Here is a 22,955-nt window from a genome sequence, read left to right on the forward strand (position 1 = left end):
TAATTAGTAATTACTATGTGAGAAATTAGGTCCTTCAAAGTGGTAGTTTCATGAAAACCAGAAGCCTCAGATGAATGGATGGAAGAGTGGTTGGAATTATAACCAGGCAGCAGGAATAGTGTATGTAAAAGGAGGCATGGTGAATGTGAGGAACTAAAAGAAAGTCAGTGTTCAGTGTTGCTGCAGTTAGGGAGAATGTGGTGTAGATGAGGTTGGAGAATTAGGTGGGTACCCAAACACTCAGAGTATTTAAGCAGTGTTTAGGCATGTTGTCTTCACCCTAATAACAGTAAAAAGCCATTGAACCACCCTTTGTATTGGGGTAATATGACCTTATTTGCTCACTTAAAAGACTGTTCTGGATTTTTAAAAAATTGAAATGGGTAAATGTCAACGTTTTTATACTGGGAAGGAAATGGTGGTAGCCAGGACTAGGGAAGATTATGAGATTCATAGTATTTCATGTAAGTGTTCAAGTTCATGAGATTTTTAGTAAGCTAAGTCAATAAAATTTTCCAGTGATATGGATATTGGGGTAAATGAGAGGCAGATGGCATAGATGATTCTTGGGTTTCTGGTTTACATAACCTGATGGATAATTGTTCCATTTGTGAAGAAAACTGTGGTAAGGGATCATGTATGTGTGTAATGATCATAATTTTAGTTTCTGTCTTTGTTGTGTAAGAGTGTCTTCGAGATATATAAGAATTAATATTAGTTACGTAGTTAGATATAAGTATCTGAAGCTAACAGGCCATTCTTAACAGATAAATGTTTTTGGTTTTTTGACTAATATATATGAAAGTCAGATATAAAGAAGGAATTGCCTAGGAGAACAGTCTAGCTTGAGACAACTTGAGATCTTGGGACTGAAACTCTAGAAAATCTACCATTTTGTTGTGGATTACAAAGGATGAGAAGTATGAGTAAAATCGGGGGAATTTTGAAAATAAAATACAGTATAAAGAGAGTGTTCTGAGAAGGTGTGAGTGTTCAGCAGTAATATATTTAGTGACAAACAAATAATTATTAACCTTGGTAAGAATTTTATCTATAGAGAGATGGAGGCTGAAAGACAGAATGGTGCAGTGAGGGGGAGATTAAAAATAAAATGGAATAAGGCATAACATATGGATAAGATGTTTTAGAACTTTTTTCCAGGTAAGAAAGCATACTAAATATGAGGTGAAAAGTAAGATTTTGTTGCATTCTTTTATTTTTTTCATTTTGAATAGGATACACTCGAATTGATTTAAAAGCCAATGTAAATGATGCAACTATGTGAGAAACATGGGAAGTCAGAATTTTATTGTAACATGGGGAAAGAGGAGAGAAGGAAGCAAATGCCACTAATAATCATAATGATATAAGCTAATTAACAACAAGCCAACATTTAGGAGCTGTATATATGAAAGAAATATGAGGCACAAAGCAGTTTTACATTGTACAAGGTCATCTTTTTGGAATAAATGGAAAGAAACTGAAAACTGGAAATTGGAAGAGAGTTAGAAACGGGTCAGATAAGAGATGAGGAAGAGAGCCAGAAATGTAGGATTGCAGAACAAATTGGAGATCCTAATTAAGGTTGGTGGTTAAAAATTCATAGTGGACAAAATTTTATCCTGTTATGGGAAAATCTCATGAAGCAATTGGATGATCAGGGTCAGTCTTGGTGAAGATTATTCAGTTCACAGAAGATAAAATTTTCAATATAGATTTGAAAAAATTTCAGAGAGATAATGGAAATTTATATATCTAGATATACTCTTGAACAAATGGACATAAAAATAAATGAATAAAGCTGAGTAGGAAAAAAAAATGAGATAGCTAACAAACTTGTAAAATGTGCCAATTTCAAGAAACTGGAAATCTTGATGAAGTAAAAAATCGCTAAAATTAGTTGAACAAGACTTAAGGAAATGAGACATTGGCCATAAAGTGAGATTATTGAATTAGTGATTTTTGAAGATTGAGCAGATTTGGGTTATGAAAAGGCTCAAAGTCTGACCGTGAAAGTGACAAGTGAGAAGCCATAGAAGCTCGTTAAGAAATTGTAAAACCTAAGGAGCTCTGCAGCTGGACATGTTGTATACATGGATGTTAATGTCAATACATATGAAGTTAGGGCTTGGGATAAAGGTTAATATCTAACCACATATAAAATCTTTGAGGAGTGATGGTAACTAACTGAAAGTCACAGATGACAGTGTTAAGAAGAGGAAGAGACTGGTGTAGCTCAATGACTTGATCTTAAAATGATCTGCATTTCTTTCTCTTTTCTTTTCTTTTTTAAATATTTAAATTTATTTTATTTTTATTCCACTGAGAGATGGAGATTATTTTCTTCTGAAAATGTATGCAGGATTAGTAATATGGAATTTCTAATGGAGAATAAAAAGAATGCCAATCTTCTGTGTTATCTTTAAAGCACATGGTTTATACAAAATAAATAAATAGTCATCAGTTAAGCATTATTCAGTTGAAGTGGTAATCTCAGAGATAAGCCTGATTTCTGTTAAGGAAAGAAAGTTAAAAGAGTGATCTAAAAGGAGAGAAGGAAAGTTACACATTATGACAGAAAATGAATCTTAAAAAAATTTAAGGTTAATATTGAGAGACAAATAGAAAGGTGAGATATTTGAAAATTTAATTTTAGAAATCTTTTGCGAGTCAAAGAGGAATCTATCTTGTTTTGTTTGGCCAAAATAATAAAGACACAATTTTAGAGTAAATACTGAAATATATGCTAGAATGTACATATAAAAATACATATAAAATATAATTGTATTATCTATCAAGCCACTATATAAGATTTGGCACCAAATGTGTAGAAGCATGGTGAATAGAATATCATTTTGTCAAAGGAAGGGATTGCTGAAGGCTTGCAGGAGGTAAGAAGTCTTAACTTGGCTTTGTATTGGAAGTTTTCAAGTATACATTTTGTCTTAAAGGCAATGGAGAAGTGTAAAAAGGGAGTTTTAAATAAATGTCTGACAATTATACAACACTGAGTAAAATCACTCTGAAAATAAAATAAATGGAGGATAGATTAGAAGGTGACATGCTGGAAGATTAAATTCCAGTTACAAGATAATTGAAATAGCCCACTTATTCACTATCTATCTACCTTTAGACCTGGGGATCCAAACCAGGGATCCAAATCTGAGTAATATGTAATTCATTTAATTCAGGAAGTCATAGTTTCTTATTAGGTGGAAGACAGTGGTTCGGGAAGGAAACTGATAATAAAACAGGGTTATCATATGCTCTCTCTAGGCACTGTTTGGGCTTTTTAAAAATTCCTGTGTAATACATTGAATGATTGCTCCCAATCTTTGTTGCTTCCCCGAAATAGGATATTATCCTATATATATTTGTCCATTGTCTTATACTTCCACATGACTCACAGGAAACGAGAAATACATTCTAACTTCCACTGATTTGGGGCTTGGTCATCTGTCATGCTTGTCCATATGTCAGCTAGGAAGATACGACAAAGGACCAATTCTGAGCATAGAATTAAGTTAAAAGATATTATGGGTATACACATAATCTTCTTGAAAACCTGCCCTCTTCCTTGAGAGCTTTATATCTTGAATAGCACTTGCTCCTTCAACCTGAGTCCTCAGATAAGAAGATATGTGAATATATGTGAATAAGACCTGAATGTGACCTGCAGCCCACAGGCAGGCCCAACTGAACTCAGCTAAACCCACCTCAACCCAGCAGAGTCACACATAGCTCAAGATCCCAGCAGAAGTTCAGCTCATAAGTGTAAGTTTTTGTGTAGTAAACCACTGAGTTTTATGGCTACTTTTTATGTAGCATTGTTGCAATAATAAAGAAATATTATACCTTGGCTTTTCCCTTTTGAGAGATATACAGATAGATACACACACACCCATACACACATATATATGTACATATATGTATAATATATACATGTACATATAGGTATATATGTTTGGAAATTGTTTATATAACTATATATAGTTTGAAATATATGTACATATTGCCCTTCTACTAAATGTTAAGACTAATTTTTATAGGATATGTGATAATATATTTATTTACATCGTTCACAGTGGAAGATCCAGTGCCTTGTAAAAAATACTTTTTAATTAATATTCAAGACCTATTTATACATCTTTTGATTTGCTCTTTTTAATTAAAAAAGTATTATTCTACAAATATAGGTTTTCTTTCTTTTCCTTCATATGTAAACTTCCTCAAAATCCTAAAATCAGTACATAAATTCTTCTTCCACTTTAAATATTCACAGAACTACTCTCTGTTGACACTCTGTGTTAGACAATTGCTGATTAACTAGAAACTGCGATGAAGTGTGAAATATCTTGAGTAAAAATATCACATGTCCATTTTTTTGACAATTACAAATGTCCAAAGTATGGGAAGTGAAGAAATATAATGTACTTTGCCCCAGAATCAGTATATTATTGGTTTCCTAAATTACTAAATTGCATTGCACTTTAAAAACTTTTTTCTTTTCCAGTGCGTTAAATAGAAAATTGTTGCATGCTCTAAGTTTAGATAAGGTATACAATTAACCTTGCTTTTATACAAAATTATCACTTCCCCTTTTTAAAAAATGGTATCCAACCATTTAGATATTCATTATGGTTATCTATTTGTATTAGCTACAATGAGAAATTATTTTTGTTTCATTGGATGAAGTCTAACCATCACTTGTTCTCTAATAAAAGAGTGATTGCAATGGAGTTAAAGAAAACTTCAGAGTTTAAGAAATGTTTCACAATGACCTGAAGACACTGATATATGACTTCTTAGATGAAAGATAAGTTTTATTCTTTCTGCCCATGTACTGGATGCTTTTCTATCTGAAAATAGGAGTGGTTAATGTTAGCCTTCTGTAGCTTCGACCTTATTTAAGGTTAGTGATGGGAAAAATTTTGGATAATTGTTCTCTAAACTTTCAATGGCCTAACTTTTTAAAAAATCCAACATTCTTATTTCTCTTTCCTTTATAACTGTCTGTATCTTAGCAAAGAAGAGAAGATTTTGGACTTTCAATATGTTATAATTATAGAGAAAAAGCCATTGATGAAACTCCCTCTATGAAATTGTGAATTGTGTGGATAAAGAACACTGGCAATATTCTATTTTTTCACTTAAAACATCACACATAGAAGAACTATATTTACACAGATACTAAACCTTACATTTAGTATCTCCAGTCCAATGTGAAGAAAAAACAATGATCATGTCAGATCAAAATTTTAGTAAACAAGAGTGACAAAGTTTGTGGATGGTATCAACCCTTAGAAGATTTTCATAGGCTTATACTTTGCCCAGACAGAAGCAAATGATGGAAGGTTAATTTGTAATGATCTCCTAAAGTTAATATTGTACAAAAAGGCAGTTATGTCTATGGTATTAATTACCTGAGTTGATCTGCCCAGATAAGTGAATACAGTCTTCCCTTGGTATCCATGGGAGATTTGTCCCAGCAACCCATTTCCCACCAACTGCACACCGCAACTCTATGGATAACAAAATCTATGAAAGCTCAAATCCCTTATATAAAATGGCCTAGTTTTTAAATATAACCTGTGTAGCTTCTCCCATATACTTTAAATCATCTCTATATTACTAATAAATACCTAACATAATACCTACATATTATTTCATATGTGTGAATTCAATATAGTTCTTACTGCATGGCAAACTCACGTTTTGCTTTTTCAAACTGTAGAATTTTTTTCTGAATATGTTTGATCCGTTGATTGAATTCTCTGTTGATTTAATTATTTGTATCCATGAAACTCATGGTTACAAAGGGCCAACTGTATCTGCTTTCTCCTTCAATAGCCCACGTATTTATTTCTTGAATGTGTACACTAATGGAAGAGAGTGGCTTTCTTGGGTAGAGAAACTTTATATTTTTCTAAAAATAAACAAAATTATGCTCTTCATTAGAACCAAAACATGTTCTAAATATAGAAATGTTTAAACAAAGGGGGGAAAATAAAATATTTAGAATGATCTTAAAACAGTCTCTGTATTGAGATTAATTTTAATAAAATAGTTTAGATGTATAAGACATAGATATATTAATATTTAGTTCAATGAAGTTTCTGGAAAAATAAAATCTGCTAATTGTTAATCCTTTTGAGAATCAAGAAGATCTGTGGTATGAAACCTGCTTAGATACACAATTCAGAGAACTTAAGACGAAACAGCTTAAGATTGAAGACACATTAGTTTGGGCTGTTTTGTGAGATGCCATTGAAATACAGTAACTCAAGCTACTACAATATGACAGACAAACCAACATGAAAGTGGCTTAAATATAAAATAATGTTATTTTCCATTCATATAATAATATAAAATAGGTGTTTCTGGGTGACAAGAAGCATTCATTTTATGTTGCAATTTAAAAACTCAAGCTCATTTGACCTTCTACCTCCATCTCTTACCACTACACAGTTATCTACACCTATTTGGTGAAAGAGCTTATATGCGAAATGGTAGTAAGGGCACATTTGCATCTTAAGTCTTCACTCAGCATATTTACTGCTAAAAAGTAGATGCTTTCTCCACTTAATTGAGAGGGAACTTAGGTATTATAAACGAGGTGTTTGTCAAGAAAAAAAAATGATTTTTTAAATAAAGAGCTAATAAACTATACTCTGGAATTCTCACCTCTCTATAGAGCTTTGAAGATTTCTTTGAATATATTTAATGCTGTCAAATCCCTCTTTAAGGAAGACAACTCGAAACCCATCCAGGAACCATATCCAGCTCAAATTTTATTACCTTTGAGTGATGTACAATCCAGATATATGTGGTCTGGGGGCCTATAAATGAAACAATGAGTAACATGTCCTCATCACACCATAGACACAGTAAAGAAGCACCATTGGAATACTTGCAATAAAAAATCATACCCCAAAAAAGAAGAATGGGAAATAAGTAAATGTTGTTTATAGCAATTATGTAATCTTGCTGATCAGATATTGTAAAGATCCTCCTGGACTAGCTATGGAGAATGGTCATTAATTAGATTTTGAGTCTGTCTTCTGGAAGGAACTTCTTTAAATTTTCCTTGTTACATAAGAAAATATGTAGAGTTTGAGATGTTTGCCTTCCTGTGAGATAATAAGTTAGCCAGACATAGTATACTGATAGAAAGTCACAAGACCCAGTTGGTTAAAAACATCAGTCAGAGCAGCATTTTTCTTCCTGTTCCATTTCCAATAAGATTAGAACCAGATGTTACCTGCCCATACAGTAAGTTTCAAGACAGTAAAAAAACACAACTTTTAAGAGATGCTATTTTGTAAAGCTTCTAGCGTATCCATGTTTTATTCTCTCTGGAAGCAGAGAGATTAACCATTACCCTAGAAAATAAGTACATCCCTGAGAGGGAAAACAATGGGCTTTATCTTTATTATGCTAGAATATTTGTGAGTGGTACATTTCTAAATCTCTCAAGAGGGATTCGCTATATCTGTCTTCTAAGGCTGTTTGCTTTCTAATATGGCCTTGTTCTGAATGTCTGGATCTTGTAAGAAAACAAGGAACCCATGGAAAATTGTCTCCCAACAGTTCTCCATGGCTGCATCTGAAACAGATATTGTAATAGCTCCTCCGTGAAACTGTAAGGTTTTTGTATTTTGCTCCCTATTATGCAGGTTTAGGGTCTTAAGATGTTAAAGCTTAGAAAATCAAAAGCACTTTAGATTTAACTCATGGTTTCTTTGAAAATAAAGCCACCTAAAATATTATCTTATATATTTGCTTATAGTTGGCTCCTTTGGCTGTAATCACACCTAAAATCCTCTCCTATATTTAGTTTTTCACTCTGTTTTATTTATTTCACTTGTTCTATGCTTGCATTGCCTTACTCATGGTTATTTTAAAGCCTTGTAGAGAAATCAACTTGAGTGTGTAGCTAATTACCTTTACATTAATCTTGACTGAATCTTTATAGGTCTTTGTTTCAAAACTTTTTTTTTTTTTTTTGGTAGGTTCAGCAATAGTTGTAATCCCAAATTTATGGATTTGTAAAAGTCCTTTTATTTCAGCTAATAGATGAATTCTGCTTTGGATTATACTTTTTTCTGTAATATTTCACGGTAAGGTACAAAGATCAAGTAGCACATACTAATAAGCTAAGTCTATTTAACATTTTGCCTAGAGCTACAGTCGTTAAACAAAAAACAAAAACCAGTAAGAAACTTCAGGTGAGAAAAATATAGTTATAAGAATTGTTCCTGCTGGATAATGTATAGCATTGCAGGAAGCAAATCTTCAAAACTTGTTTTAAGTTCCTCTGTGGTAAAAGATCCTCAAATAAAACTGCTAAAATTCATATGCTTATCTTTGCATAAGACAAGTGTAAGTTAGCTTGACAATGACAATATGTATTCTTTATAGTTTGTAATGTTGGTTTCACATGCATTGGTTGAAAATTCATGTAATATTGCCTCTCCAGCTCACCACTCCGTTCCTAATACACAGCAATGTGCCTATTACATAGAAGGATTCAGTATGTACTTAAATCATAAATGAATAAATGAAGGTCATTTTTATGCCTTAGTCCATCCAATCTGCCATAATAGAAAACTATAGACTGGGTTGATTATAAACAACAGAGATTTAGTTTTCACAGTTCTAGAGTTTCAAGACCAAGGTGGCATCATAATCAGTGTCTGGTGAAGGCTAACATTTTTTGATCACAGACAGCTGTCTTTTCTCTTTGTTCTCACATAGTGGAAGGGGCAACAAATTTATCTGATACTTCTTTTATAAGGGCACTGATATGGCTTGGTTCTGTGTCCCCATCTGTCATGGGTTATACTGAGTGTCAACTTGATCCTATTGAAGGATACAAAGTATTGACCCTGGGTGTGTCTGTGAGGGTTTTGCCAAAGGATATTAACATTTGAGTCAGTGGGCTGGGGAAGGCAGATCCACCCTTAATCTGGTGGTCACCATCTAATCAGCTGCCAGCGAATATAAAGCAGGCAGATAAACACGAAAAAGAGATATGGGCCCAGCCTCCCAGCCTACATCTTTGTCCTATGCTGGTTGCTTCCTGTCCTCAAACATCGAACTCCAAGTTCTTCAGTTTTGAGACTCAGACTGGCTCTCTTTGCTCCTCAAGCTTGCAGACAGCCTATTGTGGGACATTGTGATTCTATAAGTTAATATTTAATAAGCATATTAAGTATTATATATATCTATATATATCATATATATCATATATATATCATATATATATGTGATATATATGTGATATATATCACATATATATGTGATATATATATATATATATCTCCTACTAGTTCTGTCTCTCTAGAAAACCCTGACTAATACACCATCCAAATCGCATGTCAAATTAGGAGGGGCCTGGTGGGAGGTTACTGAATCATGGGGGCAGACTTCCTTTTTGCTATTTTCGTGATAGTGAGTGAGTTCTCACATGATCTGGTTGTTTGAAAGTGTGTAGCACTTCCCCTTTTACTCTCTCTCCTTCCACCATGATTGTAAGTTTTCTGAGGCATCCCAGCCAGGCTTCCTGTAGAGCCTGTGGAAACATTAATCAATCAAAACTCTTTTCTTCATTAATTACCCAGTCTCAGGTAGTTCTTTATAGAAGTTTGAGAACACACTACTACAGGCACTAATCCTGTTCATGAGTGTTCCAGCCTCATTACTTGATCACCTCTCAATGACCATTCCTCCTTATATTATCACATTGGGGGTTAGGATCTCAACATGTGAATTTGGTTGATCATAAACATTCAGTCTACATTATTCTGTCCTAACTCTGTGACATAATCTGGATTGTAAGAATGTTATCGATGAAGAAACTTGAAAAATACAGGATTAATTTTTTGAAGTAAAAATGGTACCCAGAGAAATAGTAAAGTTTAATTTGTGTGAATAACCTTGAACTGTTTGCTACATGAATATATATATGGATATTTGAGATAGAAAGGAGATTCAGAATATAAGGCTATATATAATAACTCTATATAAATTAATAAACTAGTTGCAAACTATTAAGGAAAGAGTGAGCATATACTCTAAGGATTATGAAGCTGGAAATTACTTTAGATGGCATCACTTCTACCCACTTCATTTTATAAATAGAAAAGTATGCGTGTATGTATAAAAATTTGCAACTATTTGGCTGGGTGCCATGGCTCACACCTGTAATCCAAGCATTTTGGGAGGTTGAGGCGGGTGGATCGCAAGGTCAGGAATTTGAGACCAGCTGGGCCAACATGATGAAACCCCATTTCTACTAAAAAGACAAAAATTAGCTGGGCACAGTGGTGTACACCTGTAATCCCAGCTACTTGGGAGACTGTGGCAGGTGAGTCTCTTGAACCTGGGAGGCAGAGTTTACAGTGAGCTGAGATCATGCCACTGGACTCCAGCCTGGGCAACAGAGCAAGAGTCCATCTCAAAAAAAAAAAAAAAAAAAAAAAATTGCAACCATCCTATTTACTTATGTATAGAATTACTTTTACTGTATTAATCATTCCTCAACTTACTTATAAATAGTGAATGATATACCCTACTATGATCTCATTCTTGTAGGCAGGTGGAATTTATCAATAAATCAGCCAAGCTCAAGGTACATATGCCAATAACACAGCCATATTTTTTTACACATTTGTGCTAGAGATGTACATACAACTTTTCTTTAATAAGTTGAAGAAATTGGATTAGAAAGATCTATGTAGATTTTAAAACTCTGTTATTTTATTTGAAAATATTACAAGTCTTTCTGGAACCATATCAAACAAAGGAAAAGGGAGAAATATTTTCAAAAATTATTTAAGTGTATTATATTTAACAATTCTGATCTCTGGAAATTATCACATTCTCCCCTGAACATGAGAATCTTTTGTAAACCTGTGACTTTCAAAATGTGTGACTAAAGTAAGTGTTCATTATCTGTGTAATGACACAGAATATTTACAGTAAGATAATTAAGTACTGTTTTGTTTTATACTTACATATGTAATTTTAAATAACTGAATTTAATATAATAAAAATAACTGAATTACTAACAAAATTTTAAGTAGATGTTATATTTAAGTGTCTTGTATCCTAGTAAAAATTTTAAAGTATTAAAATTTTATATTTTTACTTACACCTGGGCAAATAAATGATAAATAAATCCTTAAGGCAACATTTTATGAAGATAATGAAAATATCAATGCAACAGTAATTTAATAACTTGCAAAATAAAATTTCTAAACTAGACATGAGCCTATACCAATGATACAATTACTTATTATACCATTTTTCTGGTTCCAAAAATCAATCTTTTTCTGAAATAAGAAGTTATGTCTAGTTTCCTTTTTTCCATAAATGCCTTTGCCTTGAATTTAAGTAGTTTAACATTTTTCTTCAATTTGTACCACAGTGACAGGCAAATGGAAATTTTATAAAGCAAACTACAAAGGCAATGTATGAGATTCATGATTCCAATAGTAAAATCATCTTAGGAGATACTGTGGGGATAGAATCTAATGAATTTTTTAGAAAATAAAAACTTCATGTTGAATTGAACCCTTTATTATTATGTAATGCTCTTTGTCTTTTTTGATCATTACTAAACTCTGTTTTGTCTAAAATAAGAATAGCAACTCTTGCTCTTTTTTGTTTTCTGCTTGCTTGATTTTTCTTCATCCCAATACTTTCAGCCTATGGTTGTCATTGCATGTGAGATGAGTCTCCTGAAGACAGCATACACTTGGGTCTTGATACTTTATCCAACTTCAAATTCTGTTCTTGTTAAGTGGAGCATTTAGCCCGTTTATGTTCAAGATTAAAATAGATATGTGTGGATTTGATTCTGTCATCATGCTGTTAGCTGGTTGTTATGTGGACTTGATTGTGTAGTTGTTTTATAGTGTCTGGGGTTTGTGAACTTAAGTGTGTTTTTGTGGTGGCTAGCAACAATCTTTCCTTTCTATGTTCAGCATTCTCTTATGGATCTTTTCTAAGGCAGGTGTGTTGATAACAAATTCCCTTAGTGTTTGCTTGTTTGAAAAGGACCTTATTTCTCCTTGGCTTATGTAGATTAGGTTGGCTGAATATAAAATTCTTGGTTGAAATTTATTTTATCTAAGGATGCTGAATATAGACCCCAACACTTCGGGCTTTTAAGATTTCTGCTGGAAGTTCCACAACTAACCCAGTGGAATTTTCTTTGTAGGTGACCTGCCCCTTCTTTCTAGCTGTCTTTAATGTTTTTTTCTTTCATGTTGATGTTGGAGAATCTGATGACTTTTTCTTGGCTATGGTTGTCTTATACAGTATTTTGCAGGGATTCTCTGAGTTTTCTGAATTGAATGTCAATCTCTTTAGCAAGGTTGGGGAAATTTTCATGAACAATATCCTCAAATAGATTTTCTAAGTTGTTTACTTTCCCTGTCTTTCAGGGGTACCAATTAGTTATGGGTTTGGACTTTTTACATACCCCCTATTCCTCAGGTTTCATTCATTGTCTTTTCTTTCTTTTTTTCTTTATTTAGGTCTGCATAAGTTGATTCAAAAAACAGGGCTTAAACCTCTGAGATTCTTTCCTCAGCTTGATCTATTCTGCTGTTAATACTTCTGACTGTGCTAAGAAATTCTCATAGTGAGCTTTTCAGTTTTATCACATCAGTTTGGTTATTTCTTAAAATGACTATTTCATCTTTGAGCTCTTGAATATTTTTATTGGATTCCTTAGAATTCTTGGATTGAGTTATAACTTTCTCCTGAATCTCAAAACTTTTTGCTGCCATCCAGATTTTGAATTCTGTCTGTCATTTCAGCCATTTCACTCTGGTTAATCATTGCTGAAGAGCTAGTGTGATCATTTGGAAGTAAGAAACTCTGGGTTCTAGAGTTGCCAGAATTCTTGTGCTGGATATTTCTCATTTGTGTGGGCTGATATTCCGTTAACTGTGGTGTAATTTGCATAGAGGTCTGAAGTTTTGTGCAGGGGTCTTAATTTGTGGCTGAATTCTTCCCATTGGTTTTATTGGGGTTATATTAGCAAAATATTTTTGGTGTTGTAGTTTGGGCTGAAATCCAATAGAATATGTCATACAACTCAACTTCAAACTACACTACAAGGCTACAGTAAATAAAACCGCATGGTACTGGTACAAAAACAGACACATAGACCAATGGAAAAGGTTAGGGAACCCAGAAATAAAGCTATGCATCTACAACCATCTAATCTTCAACAAAGTTGAGGAAAACAAACAATAGGGAAATGACTGTCTGTTTCACAAATGCTGTGGAGATAATTGGCTAGCCATATGCATAAGATTGAAACTGGGCCCTTTCTTTACACTATATACAAAAATAAACTCAAGATAGATTAAAGACTTAAATGTAAAACCTAAAATTGCATAAACCCTAGAAGAAAACTAGAACATACCACTCTGGACATAGGCCCTGGCAAAGATTTTATAATGAAGACTCCAAAAGCAATTCTAACCAAAACAAAAATTGATAAGTAGGACCTAATTGAGCTAAAGAGTTTCTGCATAGAAATATAGATAGATAGATACATACATACATACATACACACACACACACACAGAGTAAACGTACAACCTACAGAGCAGGAGAAAATATTTGCAAACTATGCAACTGACAAATGTCTAATACCCAGAATCTATAAGGAACTTAAACAAATCAACAAACAAACAAACAAAAAAGCCATAAAAATAGGCAAAGAATGTGAACAGGCATTTCTAAAAAGCAGACATTTATGAAGCTAACAAACATATGAAAAAATGTTTAACCTCACTAATCATTAGAGAAGGACAAATCAAATGCACAATGAGATACCTTCTCACACCAGTCAAAATGGCTATTAAAAAGTCAAAAAAAAAAAAAAAAAAAGACAGCAAAGTTACAAAAAGAAAAAAAAAAAGAGAGAAAACTTATATACTGGTGGTGGGAATGTAACTTATCAGCCACTGTGGAAAGCAGTTTGGAGAATCTCAAAATACTTGAAACAGAACTATTTGACCCTACAATCACTTTACTGAATACATACCCAAAGGAATACAAATTATTCAACCAAAAAGACACATGCACACATATGTTCATCACAGCACTTTTCACAATAACAAAGATGTGGAATCAACTTAGATACCCATCAACAGTGGACTTGAAAAATGAAATGTGGTACATATACATCATAGAACACTATGCGACCATAAAAAAAAAGAAATTTTGTCCTTTACAGCAACATAGGTGCTGCTGGAGTCCATTATCCTAAAGGAATTAATGCCATAACAGAAAACCAAATACCGCATATTCTCACTTACAAGTGGGAGCTATACATTGAGTACACATGGATACAAAAAGAACAAGAGACACTAGGGTCTGCTTGAGGATGGAGATTGAGAGGAAGGTAAGAATAGAAAAGCTATCTATTGGGTACTATGCTCACTAACTGGGTGATAAAATATTTTGCATGTAAAACAACCACAACACCCAGTTTATACATGTAAGAAAATTTAACATGTATCCCCTGAATTTAAAATAAAAGCTGGAATGAAAATTTTAAATAAATGAATAAATACAAATATAAAAATTTAATATTGGTCTTCAGTATTCCTGGAAAGATATATTTAATATTAATTTGATATTTATGGACACATTCTTAAATAAATTAAAGAAAATCTCATTAATACAATGTAGTTTATCTTTTTAATACAGAAAAGAGGTATTTCAAAGTTTAGTTTATTTATATTTGTTATTTTTAATTGGCACATAACAATTGCTTATATTTATAGCGTACAGTGTGATATTTTAATATATGTGTACAAAATGTAATATATCAAATCAGGATAATTAGCAAATCCATCTCAAACATTTATAATTCTTTTGTGTTGAGAACATTCAAAATCTTCTCTTCAGGCTATTTGGAAATATACAAAAAATTGTTGTTGACTATAGTCACTCTACAGTGATAAATAATTTTACAATGTAATCATCTTATCTAGCTATAATTTCTTATCCATTAACCAATCTTTTCTTTTTCCCCTTCTCCCTTATCCTCCCCAGCCTTTAAAAAACCCAATTCTATTTTGTTTCTTCTTCCTTTGTAAGAAGTCCTTCAAGCTGAGACTTCTTAGTCTCCATACTTGTAATAAGTATATTTCTGTTCTTTATAAATAAGTCAGTTTTAGGTATTCTGTTATAAGAACAGAAAATGAAGTAAGACAGAAAATTGGTACCAGGAGGGTGGTGTCGCTAATAACAAATAACTGAATATGTGAAAACAGCTGTGAAACTGGGTAATGATCAGAAGAAACTAGAAGAATTTGAAGGAGCACAATAGAAAAAATTTGAATTGTAGTGAGATTTGAAGAAAAGAAGACTAGGGAAAGTTTTGAACTCTTTAGAGATTAGTTAAGTGGTCATTACCCAAATGCTGATAGAAATATGAGAAATAAGACCACTCTGATGAAGCTTCCGATGAAACAGATAAACAAGTTATTGGAAACTGGAGTAAAGACCATCCTTGTTATAAACTGACAAAAAATTTGGCTGCACTTTCAGCTAGACTGGTAACGTTCAAATCTCCACAATTATTTATCATATGAGAATAGGCAGGGCTTTTTATGATTTTGTGTTTCAGTTTTACCCATCAAATGAGTATGACAAATCACTGTACAAAATTTTTTGCGATGGTTAAATGATTTACAACATGTAAACTGATTATAACAATAGCTAGTACATTTTAAGTACTTTATAAATGTTAGCTAGCTAGTATTATGATTGGTGTGCTTGAAAAGGGATAGCAAAAATAATAGTTCTCAAATATTTTCATTAATTTGTGGCCCTTCTTTTTATTTAGAGCATTCTGGTTTCATAAAAAATAGAGGCATGTTGCCTTAAAGTATATTCAATATATTTAGGAAACACTTAATTCATGGACAGATTGCTCTATTCAACGTAGCATTAGATCTCAAAATATTTAAAATACTTTGAAAAGACAAAAATTGTATTTGGTTAATTTTAATAGCAAATAGAATCATTCTATAAATAGTGGCCACCAGTTTCTCTATACCTTTAAAGAAAGAACAAAACTGTAAATATTTAATGTATGAGTAATTATGAAACAGGGAAATAACTTTTTATGTATGAAAGATAACTTCTTATAATATGGATAATGTAGCTTATAAAAAATATTGATGTTTTTCTCTTCTCTGTGTACAATAATAGATTCTTAATCAACTGCATATGTAGAGAACAGTTTCTTTTGTTTTCTTCTGTTCTTCCTCTAAAATCGCAAGTGCTCATGGCAACCATTTAGGCCCCAAACTTAAAAAGAAATTTTCGTTATTCTTGGTGGAAATATTTCAAAAGTATATTTAAGATTCACTTCTCATTTAACAATTATATTTGTCACTCATTACCATTTTTTAAATAATGAGTCAACCTCCTTTATTTGATACATGCTTCCTAGAAATCTCCAAGACATCCTTCTTTTCTTTTTGCAAACATTAGGCATTTTTTATTCTATAGTATCTTATATCACAAAACTGATTCTTCTAATTTTTCAAATTGTAGAGTCATCTCCAGTGAGTGGTAAATAATTGTACATAATAATCATGCATAATTATGTTTATGAGTATCCATTATTACACTATTATAAGATGATATCAAACTGATAATTACAAGGATAGTTATACACACACACACACACACACATATATATATATGAGACAATGGAACTATTAGCAAAGTTGAGTGATGAGTGAGTATAGTTCTGTCTTATTTCAAGTTGTGTCTTGAAGGAGCAGTTGGAATTAACCCTACTATAAAAAATGGGAAAGTTGAATATAGAATATTCTAGGCAAATGCACATGTATGAGAAAACCTCAGTGCTGTTAACAAGGTTATATATACATGGAATTTTAAAATACTTGACCGCTGTGCAAAACCATGAAAAGGAGACCTAATTTTGAGAGTATTAAATGATGTGCTGAAGAACTTGCCCATAGTGTTGTGAAGGAATGTGTTTGTAGCACTGATCATAGGACTTAATCGGGAACATCTCTTTAGAGTTTTATTTTCATCTATTTACAAATTATTTCCCAGAAGTTGTTCTTAAAATGTAAAAGCATTCAGCTCAGCCCAAATATGTCCCATAAATATGTTTCAACAGTCAACATAAACACAGAGAGAGAATCCTTGAAACTATATAGGCATTTATTACCATTGGAAAATTTCTAGACTTACTGGTACAATTGTATTACCTTATCTTTCATGTAAAATAATAAAAATTTCTAACACAGTCCTCTAAGTAGAAAATACCTACTGAAATGTTGCATCTATGAATGAGCAAAGGAATTAAAAGTGTAATTACAATTTTAAATAAAAACAATACATTTCATACCAACACATTTCTTACTAGGCAAGTATGTCAGTCTGTTTTTGCATCTCTATGAATAAATACCTGAGATTGGGTAATTTATAGAGAAGGTAAGCTTAATTAGTTCACAGTTCTGTAGGCTGTACCGGAAACATGTTGCCAGCATCTGCTTCTGGCTAGGACCTGAGGAAGTTTACAATCATGGTGAAAGGTAAAAGGGGAGCAAGCAGGTCACATGGAGAGAGTGGAAGCCAGAGAGAGACAGAGAGAAGGGCGGGGGGTCTTCGATTCTTTTAACCAGACCTCACATGAACTAACTGTACGAGAAACTCACTTATCACCAAGGGGATGGTGCTAAATCATTCATGAGGGATCCACCCCCATGATCCAATCACTTCCCACCAAGCCCCACCTCTAAAATTGGGAATCACATTTTCACCTGAAATTTTGAAGAGACAAACATCCAAACCATATCAGCAAGTTTAAATGAAGTAACTACATAAATGCATTAAAAAGTACTTTGTCATTATAGGCACACTTTAATCTTCACATCAAGTTTTTTAAAATTATAAATAAAAAATTTAAAAATACTGATATTTCTTATAGAGTTTAGTATACAGATTAAGTATCAAATTCATATTTTTTTAACTTTTTGAAACAGAGTCTCGCTGTGTTGCCCAGGCTAGAGTGCAGTGTTGTGATCTCGACTCACTGCAATCTCCGCCTCCCAGGTTGATGCCGTTCTCCTGCCTCAGCCTCCCCAGTAGCTGGGACTACAGGTGCTTGCCACCACGCCCAGCTAATTTTCTGTATTTTTAGTAGAGACAGGATTTCACCGTGTTAGTCAGGATGGTCTCAATCTCCTGACCTCGTGATCTGCCTGCCTCAGCTTCCCAAAGTGCTGGGGTTACAGGCGTGAGCCACCATGCCCAGCCCATAAATATTTTTAAAGAGTAAATGCCCTAGAAATTATTACACTTCTATACTCACTAAAAATTGTTATTTTCTGCTTCCTCTTTAGCGTGTGTGTATACCTCATCCTTAAAAAATATTATCAGTTAAATTATGTTTCCTCTGACAGGGTCTGAATAGGGATTTGATATATAAAATATATTGGTAACAAGTTATGTGCAATACTTAACTGTCAAACTTAATTACTTAAGTTCAGCTTTTCCTGCAAAAATTGTAGGTAAGAGGCACACTGACTCAGCTAAAGCAATTACTCTTTTAATAACAGCATCACATATACAACAACTTTTTAAGTCCCCTAAAATCACATCATTTTTAGCTTGAAAGTCATTATAAAAATATAGGGTATAAATTAAATAGTGTTTTATTTTGATTTGTGAAAATATCAGTCTTAAAAATTTTTTAATTAACAGTATTCTCCTTGGAACAAGTATATTCTCATTACTCTAGAACTTCATTTAATGATTGAGAGGCTAGATAAACTGATCTTTGAGTCTCATTTCTTCTAAAAAATCACATGATTCTATCTTCTTTTCTGTTTTGTTTTTTCATTATTTTTTAAAATTTCTACATTCATGCAATGGTCAAAGGACTTACCAATAAATAATTTTATTTTTCTTTTCATTTTCTGGGTCCGTATGTGCTTCCCTACATTCATTTTCCTCTTGCAAATACCATCAAGTCTGTCAACTGGTCTATTCTAAAGGAATTCCTTAAGGTCACTAGCAAGGGAGGTAGCTAAGAGTATTCTTAATTTTCTTCCATACAGCACTTTCCAGTGCTAGTTGTGGTGCCTGTTTTCGTATTAATCCATTACAACTTTCCATCTTCCCTCTGTGGCTCACAATAGTTATCTAACTCACCATTGTTTCATTTAATTTTCTTTGCTTCTGGGTGGTTTTTTAGCTCAAGGCATCTAATCTATCTATGTTCATTTTGCCAAGTAGAAGAATCATTTTGCATTCAATTTCTTTTTTCAGATGTTATTAATTCCAGATACAGATGGAAAACTTCCTTCCATTGCAACCATGTAAGAGACCATTTTACTCAATAACAGCTACATTTAAAAGTGTGTACTTTTTTTCCAAAGTGAAATAAAACTTCAACTCTATTTAAATAATTATATTTTGATTTTTGCTTCATAATGACAAATGAGAAATGAGGCATAGAAGTATCTGGGTAATGAACTGAATATTAGTTTAGTCCTTCAATAGGCAGTGAAATAATAATACAATTCCTATGTACTATAGGTTGTATTTTTTTAAAAAGTCAACTTAGTAGCTGTTTTATTAAAGAAGTTGTACTATCACAGTTTATTAAATTTTATGTCTTGTCACAACTTTTATTTCAGCTCTAACTATACGCTTTAAAAGAAATTATGGCTGATTTTAGCTGTAGTATCAGTTAGCTTAGCAAAGAAAGGGGAGGAAACAATAGTTGAACAGGACAGTTTTTGGTGTAGGAGACAAATTGGCAACAGGTGTAGTCAGGGCATCAAACTTTTTAGACAGCAAAGTTAGTCACAAGAGCAAAATATCTGAGACAATGGAAAAAACCAGCAGGATTCTCAGCACTCAATCACAGGGGCTATTACTATAAATAGTTGTAAGAAAATACCAGGTCCAAATCAGTAAGTGATAATGGAGTCAGGCAGCCAATCTAGGATGGGTATGACGAAGGCAAAAAGAACTATATGTAACTGCTCCTATACTTCTCTACTCTAGGCTTTGGCTTTAGAGAATCCTACATTTCAAAATCAGGTTAAAAAATAAAATTAAATAAAAATATGAGAGAACATATGGATGCCTATATTACTCAGGATCTAATGCTCAAAACTGGCATGAAATCATGCATGACCAAAACATCAAGTTTCCTAACACTGTTTTGGCCCCAGAGAAATCTTCTTTCTCATCTGTTGCAATCATGTCCAAATTAAAGATTTGTGGGTTGTTCCATTGATCTCATGGGAAACAGACACAGTTTAATAAAGAGGAAAGACAGATTAATAAAATCAATAAGTTTTTCAAATAGCATAAATACAATAAATTCTTGAAAATAAGTTGTTATAAAAAGTTTTAAAAACCTAAAAATATAACTTTTGACTATTTAATTTTAAGAATGAAATTAAAGAAAAAAAGGTAAAGGTAATGCATGTGAAATATTCAACTAAAGTAGCATTTCAATATTCCAAGAAAATTAGAACAGAAAAACAAAAATTATTTGTATGACTGAAAAAGAATTATATACCAAAAAATCCAAATGAATAACCCAATCATTATTTTCAGATTCTTTCCTGGCTACTATCAATCAAGGTAAATTTTCATTGAAAAAATATAAATAGTAAATGGAGCTATTTTCTGATTTCTTTATAATATTATAGCTTAAAAACAATTAAAAATATTTAAGAAGTACTGAATGGATTTATACACTGCTAATAGCCAAAATTGAAATATAAGTAATAAAGTTGCATATAATAAAATAAAAATATTTCAATAGCTTCTGTTATATCAATTCATTATATTTGATTTTTTATAGGCTTTAAGTTGATTTCAATGGTTAATATCTGAATTTATATATGGCCTGAAAAATTATATTAATAATTACAGTTATTCCTGTTTCGATAGAGCAAAATATATCTAAATTGAAATTACTTAATGACTGTCTGAGAATTATAATGCCTCAAATATATAATTTGGCATTATTGTCAACTGAACACAAATGATCACAAATTAGCAATTACGATATTATTTTATGATTTATCTGAAATACAAATGTATAATATATATAATAATTTGTAATTCATTTTTATTTTTTATATGTATACTTTAAGTTCTAGGATACATGTGCAGTATGTGCAGGTTTGTTACATAGGTATACATGTGCCATGGTGGTTTACTGCCCCCATCAACCCGTCATCTATATTAGGTGTTTATCCTAATGCTATCCCTCCCCAAGCCCTCCATCCCCCAACAGGCCCTGGTGTGTGATGTTCCCCTCCATCTGTCCACGTATTCTCACTGTTCAACTCCAACTTATGAGTGAGAACATGCAGTGTTTGATTTTCTGTTCTTGTGTTAGTTTGCTGAGACTGATGGTTTCCAACTTCATCCATGTCCCTGCAAAGTATGTGAACTCATCCTTTTTATGGTTGCATAATATTCCATGGTGGATATGTGCCACATTTTCTTTATCCAGTCTATTACTGATGGGCATTTGGGTTGGTTCCAAGTCTTTGCTATCATAAACAGTGCTGCAATAAACATGTGTGCACATGTCTTTGTAGTAGAATGATTTATAATATTTTGGGTATATATCCAGTAATGAGATTGCTGGGTCAAATGGTATTTCTGGCTCTAGATCCTTGAGGAATCGCCACACTATCTTCTACAAGAAGCATATACTTCTGAAATTGCACTCCCACCAACAGTGTAAAAGTGTTCCTATTTCTACATATCCTCTCTAGCATCTGTTGTTTCCCGACTTTTTAATGATCACCATTGTAACTGGCATTAGATAGTATTTCATTGTTTTGATTTGCATTTCTCTAATGACCAGTGAAGATGAGCTTTTTTACATATGTTTGTTGGCTGCATAAATGTCTTCTTTTGAGAAGTGTCTGCTCACATCCTTCACCCACTTTTTGATGGAGTTGTTTGCTTTTCTCTTGTAAATTTGTTTAAGTTCTTTGGAGATTCTAGATATTAGCCCTTTGTTAGATGGATAGATTGCAAAAATGTTCTCCCATTCTGTAGATTGCCGGTTCACTCTGATGATAGTTTCTTTTGCTGTGCTGAAGCTCTTTAGTTTAATTAGATCCCATTCGATTTTGGCTTTTGTTGCTATTGCTTTTGGTGTTTTAGTCATGAAGTCTTTGCCCATGCCTATGTTCTGAATGGTATCCCCATCAAGCTATCATTCATTGACTTTCTTCACCGAATTAGAAAAAACTACTTTAAATTTCATATGGAACCAAAAAAGAGCCCATATAGCTGAGACAATCCTAACTAGAAAGAGGCATCATGCTACCTGACTTCAAACTATACCTGGAGGCATCACGCTGACTTCAAACTATACTAAAAGGCACAGTAATCAAAACAGTATGGTACTGGTACCAAAACAGATATATAGACCAATGGAACAGAACAGAGGCCTTAGAAATAATGCCACACATCTACAACCATCTGATCTTTGATAAACCTGATAAAAACAAGCAATGGGGAAAGGATTCCCTATTTAATATATGGTGTTGGGGAAACTGGCTAGCCATATGCAGAAAACTGAAACTGGACCCCTTCCTTACACCTTCTACAAAAATTAATTTAAGATGGAATAAAGACTTAAATGTAAGACCTAAAACCATAAAAACCATGGAAATAATTTATGTTTATTTCAAATAATACAGTTATCACTGTTCCAGCAAGGAACACCAAGACATGTACAATATCGTTGAAATACAGCTGTTTTTGATATTTTGTGGACTTTCAGTGACATAAAAAACGTATCTTTCCACATGTGCTTCAATTCTGTTTTTATAAAGGTATATTTTTCATGGTAGAAAATTATATTACATATTATGTAACAA

Source organism: Trachypithecus francoisi, unplaced genomic scaffold (genome assembly GCF_009764315.1).
Source record: "Trachypithecus francoisi isolate TF-2019V2 unplaced genomic scaffold, Tfra_2.0 Lachesis_group11, whole genome shotgun sequence".
In the NCBI taxonomy this organism is placed as follows: domain Eukaryota; kingdom Metazoa; phylum Chordata; class Mammalia; order Primates; family Cercopithecidae; genus Trachypithecus; species Trachypithecus francoisi.